The following is a 7,238-nucleotide window of genomic DNA, read 5'->3' as shown; positions in this document are numbered from 1 at the left end:
AAGTGGTTTAGGTCTAGTTCAAGCAGTTTAGGTCCGAGTTGGGGTCGTTCTAGTGGTCCAGAAGCATTTTGGAGCTAGTTCTTGCTGAATTTTGTAATAATTAGGCCTTTGTGATGTGAATTCAACCATTGAACCATTGCATGTACCTAAAGGACCAATTACAAGAAGCAAGCAAAGAAGATTCAAGAGGTATTCACACTACATCTTCAAAACTAGTAAATTCACAAGAACTGACAAATAATTTTGAGACCAAAGTTTTATATAATGTTAGTTCAATGAGTCAAGAAGAGAATGGCATGAAGATGGCATGGGAAAAGTCCTATAGTTTGGAAGATGACACGGTGGTAAAAAAAAGTGTGCAGATTTTGTGAAGAAAATGCTGTCAAATGTGCACTACATGGGGAAATGTGATGTCAAACCTTGTCAAACGTGCATAACTACTTTGCCACCTTCTAAAGGAGATATTTAAGGTAATTTGAAGACTTTCTACATTCCTAGTTTTGCATTTTGACTTATAATTTAGTATGCAATTAAGTTTCAATTTTCTTGGTGTTATTTTCTACAATTTGCAATTAATTATATTTGAATGACTTTTGAGTTTCTTGGTTTATCCACGATCATTTGGCCTATAAAATGGCTTGTAATGTTCTTCAAAACTCAGATTATCGATGTAAAAAGCTTGTGCTTATTTAACCCTTTGGTGTTGTCTTTTTCTTTCAAATCTTGCTTTAGATTTGATATTTAAATCAATTCATCGGATTAGTCTTGATCAAGCTAATTTTGGATTGAGTTGTCTTAGGATCTAAGATTGACCATCATAGATTCTATGTTCGATCTAAGTAGCTTTCTTTGTGAGTGTTTGCAAAGATCCTAGAAGGACCTCTAACTTTGCATCCAACAAGCATCGCAGGCTTTTATCATTTGGTATCAGAATATTTGTTCATCTTTCTTGGCCAACTTTGGAGGTGTTATCTTTACTTTATTTCAATTTATTTTATTTCATTTTTTTTTCTCCATAGCAATTGTTTACATCTTGTAGAAAGACATACTACAACTTGTCTTGAAAACTTCTTCAAATCAACTCTTGAATCATTAAAAATAAAATAAAATTTAAAAAAAAGTTAGCAAGGAAAAAAAGTCAGGAAAAAAAAGAAAAAAAAGTAGCAACAAAAAAAAAAAGGAAAAGAAAGATCCAAAGCACATGAAAGTTTCTTGTCATTCATTTGAGAAAAAAAAAAATCAGATTTGTTTTATTTTTAGCCTAAGTTTAGTTACTCTCGTCTTAATTTGTGAGAGTTGATAATTTTGAATTGGTTTTTTGTCAAACGTTTAGTGAGATTGCACCAAAAATATAAGTCAACCCTTACATCTTTGACCTAGTACAAAAGTCTACCCTTGAGTGATAAACACGAGTGTTCTTGAGTGAAATTGGTGAGAATTGTGGTGAGATCCTTTTATTACTAACTTTAAAATGTCACAAGGTGAAGGAGCACCATAAGTACAAGATACTAATATGGCTATTCTTCAAGTCATTCAAGGCATGATGGAAATGATGAGGGAAGATAGGCAAGAAAGAAGGGCACAACAACAAAGAGTTTTACAAGAAGATGAGGGAGTAATTGACTTAGTTGAACAAGAAAGAAAAATTGGAGGAAGAGGAAACATGAGAGGAAGAGGAAGAAATAATATGCACCCTAGACGAGGAGAAAGAATCTATGAAGATAGAGATAGTGGAGTCAAGCTCAAAATTCCACCATTTTGTGGAACGTTGGATGTGGAGGCATACTTGGAATTGAAAAGGAAGATAGAACATGTGTTTGATTGCAACACCTTCAGTGAGAATAAGAAGATGAGACTTGCCGTTGCCGAATTCACTAACCGTGCGGAAAATTGGTATCAACATCTCAAATCCGAGAGAAGGAGGAAAGAGGAGGATCCCATTGAAACTTGGGAAGAACTTAAAGAAGCCATGAGAAAGAGGTATGTTCCAAAACATTATGAAAGAGATTTGAAAACTAAATTGCAAGTTTTGAGGCATGGAACAAAAAGTGTAGTTGAATATTATCAAAAGATAGAAACTTTGATAGAAAGAGCAAATATTCGAGAAGAAGAAGAAGACACCATGTCTAGATTCCTTGGAGGTTTAAATTGAGAAATTGGTCATATCGTTGATAGATATCCACAACTATACTTGGAAGATATGTATCATTATGAAATCAAAATTGAAAAACAATTGAGAGAAGAAAAGGAACATTTCAAGAGGTATAATTCTAAAGCTAATACTTTTTCAAATTCTAATCTTTGGAACAAGGATGGTTTTGTGAATAGTGGTGAAGCAAAAGGGAAGTTTGTGGCTCCTAAAAGAGTGGAAGCCGGGAGCACCTATACTAAAAAGAATGAAGCTTCAAAGGGGGAAAGAGAGAAATCTAGTTCCATTCAATGTTGGAAGTGCAAAGGATTTGGGCACATGAGCAAAGATTGTGTCAATAAAGAAGTCATGGTCATAAGAAATGGAATTATTGATTCAGAAGATGAATGTGATGAACAAGGAGGTGGTAGCCTTGAGGAAGAATCCAAAGCCTTTGATGATGAGTACATTGAAAAAGGTAACTCCATATCCTTAGTTACAAGAAGAGTACTTAATGTGTAGATCAAGGAGGAGAAAGTTGAAGATCAAAGGGAGAACTTATTTCACACAAGGTGCTTGCTTGAAGGAATCCCATGTAGCTTGGTGATTGATAGTGGAAGTTGCACAAATGTAGTAAGTAGTTTTCTTGTAAAAAGACTCCAGCTCACTACTCATCCACATCCAAAACCATATAAACTTCAATGATTAACAAAAAAAAGGAGAATTGAAGGTAAACTCCCAAGTTCTTATTTCTTTTACTTTGGAAAGATATAAGGGTAAGGTTCTTTGCGATGTAGTACCTATGCATGTGGGTGATATGTTATTGGGTCAACTTTGGCAATATGATAGAAAAGTCACATATGATGGTGTGTTGAACAAGTACACATTTACTTTGAATGGGAAGAAGTTTACTTTGCTTCCATTATCTCCATATGAAATACAATGCGATCAAGTGAAATTAGAAAAGAAAAGAAAAGAATTTGAGGATCAAGAGAGGAGAGAAGAAAGTAAGTTAAAGGAGAAGAACAAAAAAAGGAAGAAAACTGAGGGGCAAAAGGTGAGTGAAAACCAAGAGAGAAAAAAGAGTGATTTTGAGGAAAAAAAGAAAGAGTGTGAGTTTGGTTATGAGAAACGGGGAAAAGAATATGTTTTCATTCGAAGCACCAAACTTTGTACTTATGTGCAAAGGAATGTGTTTAGTAAATGAACCTAACTCTAGTGATGGTTTGCTTAGTGCTTTAAAATCTCTTTTGCAGGAATTTAATGACATGTTTCCATATGAAGATGCATCTATGGGTCTACCTCCTTTAAGAGGAATTGAGCAGAAAATTGACTTCATACCCGGGGCAATGCTTCCAAATATGGCAGCCTACAAGACCAATCCAATCGAGACCAAGGAAATTCAAAGGCAAGTGGAAGAACTCATGGATAAAGGTTATGTTCGAGAAAGCATGAGTCCTTGTTCAGTTCCAATCATTTTAGTGCCCAAGAAAAATGGAACATGGAGGATGTGTGTTGATTGTCGAGCCATCAACAAAATAATGGTAAAGTATCGACATCCTATTCCTAGATTAGATGACATGCTAGATGAATTAAATGGTGCAAACTTGTTTTCAAAAATTGATCTTAAAAGTGGTTACCATCCAATTTGAATGCATGTGAGAGATGAGTGAAAAACAGCTTTCAAAACAAAATTTGGCCTTTATGAGTGGCTTGTTATGTCATTTGGTCTTACCAATGCACCAAGTACTTTTATGAGGCTAATGAATCATGTTTTGAGAGAATACATTGGAAAATTTATTCTGGTATACTTTGATGATATTCTTGTTTACTCTAAAAATTTGAATGAACATATGTTACATGTCAAGACAATTTTGCTTAAACTTAGAGAAGAAAAGCTTTATGTCAATTTCAAAAAGTATAGTTTTTGTCTAGACCAAGTCAATTTCTTAGGATTCATTGTTGGAAAGGATGGGGTGAAAGTTGATGAAGAAAAGGTCAAAGCTATTCGAGAGTGGCCAACACCCACCAATGCAACCGAGGTGAGATCTTTTCATGGTTTGGCTAGTTTTTATAGAAGGTTTATTAAAGATTTCAGTAGCATAGCCTCACCATTGAATGAACTTATTAAAAAGAATGTGAAATTTGAATGGAAAGAAAAGCAAGAAAATGCATTCAATGAATTGAAGGATAAATTGACTAATGCACATTGTCTTGCTTTACCTAACTTTGACCAATCTTTTGAAATTGAATGTGATGCAAGTGGGATAGGGATTAGAGCTGTTTTGATGCAAGAAAAGAGGCCAATTATGTTCTTTAGTGAGAAGTTAAATGGAGCACAACTTAGCTACCCCACATATGATAAGGAATTACATGCACTTGTAAGGGCTTTGCAAGTTTGGCAACATTACTTGTGGCCAAAAGAGTTTGTCATCCATACAGATCATGAAAGTTTAAAGCACCTTAAAAGCCAAAAAAAAGTTGAACAAAAGGCATGCTAAATGGGTAGAGTTCATTGAGACATTTCTATATGTCATTCATTACAAGAAAGGTAAGGATAATGTGGTGGTTGATGCATTATCAAGAAGGTATGCATTGTTTTCTTCCCTTAGTGCAAAAAATTCTTGGTTTTAAACACATGATTGATTTGTACAAAATATAGACATCTTAATTTCATGTATATTCAATGTTTAGAAGGGAAAAACGTGAATGATTATATTGTGTTTGATGAAATTCTTTTTAGGAAAGGAAAACTTTCTATTCCTAAGTATTCCATTCGAGAGTTGCTTGTGAAGGAAGCTCATGGGGGAGAATTAATGGGCCATTTTGGGAAATTTAAAACATATAACATGTTGGCTGAACATTTTTATTGGTTGAAAATGAGAAAGGATGTGCATAAAGTGTGCAAACTATAAATGTAAGGAGGCTAAGTCTAAGATACAACCACATGGTCTTTACACACCTTTAGATGTTTCTAGTGAACCTTGGGTTGACATTAGCATGGATTTTGTTTTAGGATTACCAAAGACTAGGAGACATCATGATAGCATTTTTGTGGTAGTTGATAGGTTTAGTAAAATGGCACATTTCATACCATGTAATAAAATAGATGATGCTACTAACGTAGCTAATCTTTTCATTAGGGAAGTGGTTAGATTGCATGGAATTCCTAAGACCATTGTTAGTGATAGAGATGCAAAATTTTTAAGTCATTTTTGGAAAGTTTTGTGGGGTAAATTGAGAACTAAGCTTTTGTTTTCAACAACTTGTCACCCACAAACCAATGGGCAAACTGAGGTGGTTAATAGAACATTAGGAACTTTGCTTAGGTCATTAATGTCTAAAAATCTCAAGTCTTGGGAGGATACTCTACCTTTTGTAGAGTTTGCTTACAATAGAGCAATACATAGCACCACTCATTGTTCACCTTTTGAGGTTGTGTATGGCTTTAATCCATTAACTCTGTTAGATTTGTCACCCTTGCCACCTAATATGTTTACTAGTGATGCAGATGTTTCAAGAGAAGAATACATAAAAAAAAATTGCATAAAGAAGTCAAAGAAAGGATTGAAAAGAATAATCAAAAGCTTGTCAATAGCAAGAACAAAGGGAGAAAGAAAATGATTTTAAACCCGGTGATTGGGTTTGGGTTCATCTACAAAAAGAAAGGTTTCTAGATCAATGGGTGTCTAAAATTCAACCAAGAGGAGATGGTCCATTTCAAGTGATAGAGCGAATCGATGATAATGCCTACAAATTGGATCTTCGAGGTGAGTACAATGTAAGTTCTACTTTCAATGTGGCTAATTTGACTCCTTTTGATGTAGGGAATGAAGATATTAATTTGAGGATAAATCCTTTTAAAGAAAGGGGAGATGATGTGAATTCAACCGTTGAACCATTGCATGTACCTAAAGGACCAATTACAAGGAGCAAGGCAAAGAAGATTCAAGAGGCATTCACACTACATCTTCAAAACCTAGCAAATTCACAAGAACCGAAAAATAATTTTGAGACCAAAGTTTTATATAATGTTAGTTCAATGAATCAAGAAGAGAATGGCATGAAGATGGTACGAGAAAATTCCTATAGTTTGGAAGATGACACAGTGGTCAAGAAAAGTGTGCAGATTTTGTGAAGACAATGCTGTCAAGTGTGCACTGCATAGGGAAATGTGATGTCAAACCTTGTAAAACGTGCATAACTACTTTGCCGCCTTCTAAAGGGGATATTTAAGGCAATTTGAAGACTTTTTACATTCCTAGTTTTGCATTTTGACTTATAATTTAGTATGCAATTAAGTTTCAAGTTTCTAGGTGTTATTTTCTACAATTTACAATTAATTGTATTTGAATGACTTTTGAGTTTCTTGGTCTATTCACGATCATTTGGCCTATAAAATAGCTTGTAATGTTCTTCAAAACTCATATTATTGAAAATAAAAAGCTTGTGCTTATTCAACCCTTTGGTGTTGTCTTTTTCTTTCAAATCTTACTTTAGATTTGATATTTAAATCAATTCATTGAATTAATCTTGATCAAGTTAATTCTGGAGTGAGTCGTCTTAGGATCTAAGAGTGACCATCATGGATTCTAAGTTCGATCTAGGTAGCTTTCTTTTGAGTGTTTGCAAGGATCCTAGAAGGACCTCTAGCTTTGCATCCAACAAGCTTCGCGGGAGCTTATCACTTTGTTTGTTTGAAAATGCCAAAACTAAAACCATATCAGTATGTGTTTAATTATTTATACATGTGATGTATGTTATAATTAAATAAATCTTGTATGTTCATAAGGTATGTCATGTAGATTTAAAATCTCACCATAGAAAGTATGTTACATGCATTGAAAGTATGTTATAAAATGTTATAATATGTAGCATGCATGTTTAGGGTTTCTTTTATTTAATATAAGTGTTATATTAAATATTGAATGCCTTTGATGTATATTGTGGATGTTTAGCATGTCTAAAATTTTGTAAGTTTTTATAAAATTGGGTTAGACATTTAAAATCCATAACAAATAATAGTTGCATGCTCACGTAGGTTAACCACTTGTTTTAAATAGTTAAAATAAGTCGTTAAACTTGTAAAACAAGGGTTACAAACTCAATC

The 7,238-nt window shown here is 33.9% G+C and overlaps 1 pseudogene; it reads left to right on the top strand.

Moving 5' to 3' along the window:
• The first annotated feature begins 1,663 nt into the window (after nucleotides 1-1,663).
• Nucleotides 1,664-5,043, top strand: LOC150035086 (uncharacterized; annotated as a pseudogene).
• Nucleotides 5,044-7,238: the final 2,195 nt, after the last annotated feature.

This window comes from Benincasa hispida, chromosome 7 (assembly GCF_027475165.1).
Source record: "Benincasa hispida cultivar pf3 chromosome 7, pf3_genome.v1.1, whole genome shotgun sequence".
In the NCBI taxonomy this organism is placed as follows: Eukaryota; Viridiplantae; Streptophyta; class Magnoliopsida; order Cucurbitales; family Cucurbitaceae; genus Benincasa; species Benincasa hispida.
The sequence above is the reverse complement of the archived record's forward strand: the minus strand, read 5'-3'. Positions and strand labels throughout refer to the sequence as shown.